The sequence below is a fragment of the Calonectris borealis genome, unplaced genomic scaffold, assembly GCF_964195595.1.
Source record: "Calonectris borealis unplaced genomic scaffold, bCalBor7.hap1.2 HAP1_SCAFFOLD_73, whole genome shotgun sequence".
Classification (NCBI taxonomy): Eukaryota; Metazoa; Chordata; class Aves; order Procellariiformes; family Procellariidae; genus Calonectris; species Calonectris borealis.
The window spans coordinates 467,200-473,166 of record NW_027441475.1 but is presented as its reverse complement, the minus strand read 5'-3'; the positions used below and the strand labels follow the sequence as shown (position 1 = coordinate 473,166).

The window sequence follows — 5,967 nt, the reverse complement described above, 5'->3', positions numbered from 1 at the left end:
TCCTAAATCGCACAAAGGCCTAGGACCTGCTTTCAGGTGACATTTCTACTACTGTTTTTAGTCCATATAGCATATGTAACACATTTAGTGGTTTGGCACTTTCATGGCTAAGATATCTGAACACAGTGCTTGGGCTTCCACAGAGAAACACTGTTCTAAAGACGATGCTGCTGACATTGTTGTTATTTGTCAGATGACTGATTTTTTTCACTTAAGTAAAGGTGCACTTGGAAGTGTCTAGACTATCACTGTTCTTTCTTAGAAACTAAAGGACTCCATCTGGTACCTATTTGTAATACTAGCGATACACAGATTGGCTAAAGTTACCTTCGTATTTTGATGGTTGATTATTTATGAACACAAAACTGTAGTACAGACTTCCTGGTTTTGATACTTATGTAGCAGAGACAAACTATCTGAGGACTTCCCCTTGCACGGTCGTGTTCTATATCCGTAAGCCTTAGAGAAATTTGTGACAAAGCAGAAATGGGATTCTGGGGGGTTTTTTTAGTTGCACTGAATGTACCAAGAGACAATGGTTTATGTATATGAGTAAATTTCCAGATTCACTCGACTATCAGAACATAAAGTTTTGATGTTCAGGTTTTATAATCTGTTTTCAGTGCTTTATGTTTTTGGTACAAGTGCTGTATTTGAAGTTCTGATCACCTTTATTTCTTCTAGAAGTCAAACTGAGCCAGTAAGTGGAACATCAAAAGCAGTATATAAAAACACAGTCTCACACTTTTTGCTGCACGCTGCACTTAAGGTAGCCTTGGATTAATTTTCCAAACATTAACTTAATAGCTTTTCCAGTAAAACATAGTATATGTTGTAAATACAATGTATTTGATTCAGCATAGTAGAAACGGAGTAATGCCATCATTTGCACAGTTCTATCTAATGTGAATATTGGTGTTTGTGCCTAGTAATGCATTGTATTTCATACTGGATATGCTAGACTATTTCCTGAACGACTTTGTGTTGTACAGATAATGTACAATCGTTTTTAGATCACGTAGGTTCAAGGTTTGCACAACTGAACATGGTTTTTGAAAATGTTATCAAAAACCACTGAGAAACCATTATTGTTAAACATGGTACTGTTTCTTACTTTTGACTTGGGGGTTCAAACAAATACCAAAACCAACATGTCCCACACGTTTTGAGGACAGTTCTGTGCAGCTAAATGCTTCCTTTTCATGTCCTTAAAGACTTGGGTATTTGTTCCTGAAACTGTATAATTGAAGCGATATTGTTTGAGTGCATAACTGAGTGCATAACTGTCTTTAATAGATTGCTGTGAATTTAAATATCGTTGCTACACAAAGTGGTATTCTAAAGTTCTACATTTGACCTTTCCGCTTTATCAGATGAAGCAGTTCAGTTTAATAGTTTGTCTGCAAATGAAAATACGTAAAACCCAGTGTACAAATTTTGGCACAAGGTTAGAGCCTGGTGCATTTGTAAAGGGTAAAATCCCTGTCATTTTTCTTAACCTCCGCCTGCAGTACGTTTTTGGATCTGGGTGACTTCAGGGCTGGATGCTGCTTTAATTTCCCAAAGGCTAAGCTTTTCTTTAGGATACTGCCACTTTGAATTTACATTTGGAAAAGGGGCAGCGTTTTTCTTCAGGTTTGAAGACACTGTCGTTCTGCTGCTAAAACAGAAATAAGTAACACAAGGAAATACTTGGCTGATTAGTTTACAAACCACACTGAAAAGAAGTTTCCTGTAGTGATGCTTCCTTTTCAAATAAATATTTTTTAAAAATCCTTTTTAGCTGAAAATTGATAGCTTCCTTACCCCTTCGACTTTTAAGCAGCTGTGAGCATTTGACAAGGGTCCCTCTCTGAGATATTCTGGAGCAATAAGTTGATCTCCAGCGGGTTTGGTTAGATTAGCTTCTTCTCCTTAACCACATAGGCACTCTTAAGCTGTCACAGGTTTGGACTTTGTTTTGAACAAATACCAACTACACTAGGTTGGAAATGGCTCTTTCAGTGACACTCGGAGGATATAGTGCAGACTGTCAGACTACAGTAGAGGTTAACTATTGCTCTGTTTTTGATTGTAGAACTTGAATGTGAGTTTAATTTTTTGTGAACAGATTGATGACTCTTCTGCATCTATTTCTCTGGCCCAGCTGACTAAGGTACATATATATTCCTAAAAAAAAGTGTTTGCTTTGTATTTTTAAATCTTATACTGTGATCTATAGCTGGAGAACTGTTGTCATGTGAACAAACCTTTAATTTAATTTTTAATAATTTAAAGTATTTCTTTTAACTTTAAAATGTGTGTATATTTTGATACTATCCTGGTAAAGAGTAGTTGCCAGTTTGGGAAGATAGAAGGGGGAGGACCTTATCAGCCGCAACGTAATGTTGCAGTATTACTCATCTTCAAGACACAAAGAAGAAGCACTTCAGCAGCTGTTTACCGTTTTTCATACTTTTCGTTCATTTTGCATTGGAAACTAACACAATTTTCACAGAAGAATTTAATTGGCTGTAAGTGACGGACATTTCAGGGGGGTTTGCAAGAGCCAAAATAGAAGCGTTTCTGGAACACGGACAACTGCATGGCTATTTTTGAATTTCTAGGCGCTACAGTTATAGATCCATGCTTTGAATGCTGCACAATTTCATACACTGTAGTATATATACAGTGGACAACACAATCTAATTTGTTTGATCGCAGACTGTGTAAATTGTGCAAATGCACCTAATTGTTTACAGGAAAATACTGATGCGTATGGGTGGCATATTAGCAAACGTGACCTTCTGAAACTGTTGTAATGCCATGTTTTGCTATGGAACTGCTTGCATTTTTTGCTCAACAACATGTAACTTTGTCTGGGAAAGCACTAGGGATTGCACTTTGTGAAAAGGCGTAGTGCTAGCCAATTAAATTACTAGTCTTTAAAGTTACAAAGATTAGAGAAGGCAGGGCCTAATGCAGAGGAGCTAGTCCTTTCTTCTGAAAATAAAGGCTGGAGTTCCTTTCCCAGAAAGAAAAATCTCTTCCCACTGGTAACTTCTTCCCTCTCTCACTGCAGAAATTAAATTGTGGACATTTGGTAAGAAAAAAAAAATAGTTTGGAAGGTAGCCACCAGGAGAAATTGGTCTCTGTTAGCGCTGTCCCTAAACATGTCCTTGGTTCTGTAAACTCAGGTGAAGTTTTACTCTAAAATGTGAAAAACTGTCCAAGTGGTGTACACATTTAAGCTTTTGAGAAAATGTAAGTATTTCAGAAAAATAGAGGAACATAGGATAAAGCAGCTCCAAACGGTTCCTTACTCTAACCTCCTCAGTGCAGACTGGCTTAGCATGGAGGCAATGTGTTGTAAAAAGTTTTCTGTTTTATTATGCATTAAATGCCATCTTGAATTTTGGTCTATTCCTAGTAATGTCTTGTGGGTTTTGGATGTGTTTTGTAAACGGCTTGGGTTCAAACAAATTAGTCAAGTATCTGTAAAATCTTCTGTAAATGTTAATGGAAATGACTTCATAGATGTCCATCTGGATTATGTTACAGTTGAGAAAAAGCTGTGTATATGAAACAGCCCTTTAACAAAATGCTGAAACAAGTTGGTTGCTTTTGTGAATGAATGCATCTAAAACCAAAACCATGAGTGGTTGATCTGAATGATAGGTGCTTGAGGGTCCAAATCATTTACAGTCACTCCCTTAGACCCTGCTTGTATCTGTACTAGTGTGTAATAAAAGCATTTGAACAAATACTACTTTAAAAAAATCAGCTGGCTTCAATAATTTGAAGATCCAGTTCTGCATAACATTTATATTACAATTTGTATGTTAAAAGGACACGGTCAACTGGAAAAAAACTGCAGGTTTTGCTTATTGTAGTTAACTTGCTTCCTATGAAGAAGTTAGTGGGGGGGAACATGAAGAGCCTAAGGTTTTGAGTGGCCAGGAATGCTCTTTTCAAGTAGGTTAACAGGCACATAAACAGCCTGTGATGATGTAAGGACTCCCCAGAACATCTTTTGGACAACTCTGTTTCATATAAGCAGCTGTTTTCATGCAACCTCAGCTGGCGTTGTGCTGCTCTTTACAGGGTTGGGTGAGTGGTGTTCTCTTTGGCAGTGTGGGCTTAAATGTGTTTCTAATGTATGTGTCAAATAATTACCTGTTAAACAGAGTGCCAATCTGGCTGAAGCCAATGCTTCCGAAGAAGATAAAATAAAAGCTATGATGCTACAGTCTTGCCAGGAATATGATCCAATCAAGTAAGTCGAATGATAATGTCAAATCTGTTCTTTGAAGATTATGGAAAAATTGTAGAGAAGTTTGTTTTAACGAGAGAGACACGTGCATACCTTTTTCTTCTTTGCCGCAAACCCTTTTAGTTACATGAAGAAACCCTGGGGTCCACCTCCACCATCATCTGCTTGCTCTCGTTGCGGAAAACCTGGCGACTGTATAAAGAACTGCCCAACAAATGGGGTAAGACTGTGGGGGACTTCTGGTGTTCCTTAGCTTTTCATTTTTTTACCTTGGCAGTTACGTAACAAATCCATGAATACTCATATTAAGAATTGTTTCTCTTGGGGTGAAAGACAGAGGTTCATAGGGCAATGTTGCAAAGCCCTTCAAAATCCAAGGGAAACCTGGCATTATAAATGTAAACTTTTCTTTTTTCTAGGTCATAGACATTAAGTATGTCCACAGATCTTGCTCTGTGAACTTTCATGCATATTTTTATATATTTCAATATTACTGGAAATGTTTCTGGTTTTAACTCTGTTTAATGACAGTTCACAGTTTTTAGTATTTCATGTAAAACCAAGATGTTTCTGTTGACCCCATCTATTGAATATTTGTGCTCTGAATTGCGCTTTGGAGGAGGAGCGGGTTTGTATCTCTTTTCTGAGGGGATGGTGAGCTAAGGGATATTTCACCCTTAAAGAACCTGAACTTAAGCCAAAGAACGGAATGAGTTCAAAACACTGCTCAAGCCTTTGGAACATCCTGGCTATATTCATTTAGGAAAATAAGTATTTTAGTCGAGCAACCCTTATGCTGGGTAAAAGGAGAGGATTAAAGGCTTTTGCTGCTTAAAATAATCATTGAAATGTCATTTTAAGTGTGGGTCTTAAAAGGAGATATGTCTGCATTTCTTTTCTTAACAGGACAAAAATGTTGAGCCTGTTCCCAGAATTAAAGAGCACAGGAATTCCAAGGAGTTTCATGATGGAGGTGAAAGACCCCAATACAAAGGGTGCTATGCTGACAAACACTGGAAAATACGCGATACCAACTATTAATGCGTAAGTATGGAATTAATTGGACTGGCCAAAAAGTGAGCGAGAGAAACCATGCGTGCATGTCTGAGTGGCTATGCAACCAAGTTGGCCAGCATCTGTAATTACGGGGCAGGAAGCACTGTCATTGTGCTTAACCATAGAATCTGTGATACTTTTGAATATTAAAATAGGGTGGTCCTGCTGTTCGTGCCCCTGGAAGTTGGTTAAACGTGTGGTATGCTAAGAATCTGTATTTCTGCAAAACATTTCAGTAGTGTTTGCAGTGGAGTCGTTCTCTCTGAAAGCTCGTTTTGCTTTTGGTTTATGTTTCAAAGGCTTCTTGCAAAATTTAACAAGTAGCTGTTGGACTGAGATTTCCGCCCCCTCTGACTTTTATCAAATCCCATGTGTGAAACAGACTGAAGTTTTCCTGTTGCTATAAACTAAGAAAATACTGCTGTGTGCTGACAGGAGTGGCTGTTTTAAAATGCACTTGGTAGCACTTCTGTGTTTCTGTCATGGATCTCGTTTTGTAGGAAATAGAAAGGATTCTCGCGTGTGAGTTGGCCGGGCTCATCGAGAGGGCTTTAAACTAGATTCGAAGGGGGACGGGGATAAAACCAGGCTCTCTAGAGAAGAGCCTAGGGTTTGCACGCCATTGTCGGGGGAGAAATCGGCAGCCCAGCTCAAGTGC

At 38.3% G+C, this 5,967-nt stretch overlaps 1 pseudogene; it reads left to right on the top strand.

Annotated features, from left to right (window-relative positions):
* The first annotated feature begins 709 nt into the window (after positions 1 to 709).
* LOC142076607 (E3 ubiquitin-protein ligase RBBP6-like) lies at positions 710 to 5,301 on the top strand (annotated as a pseudogene).
* Positions 5,302 to 5,967: the final 666 nt, after the last annotated feature.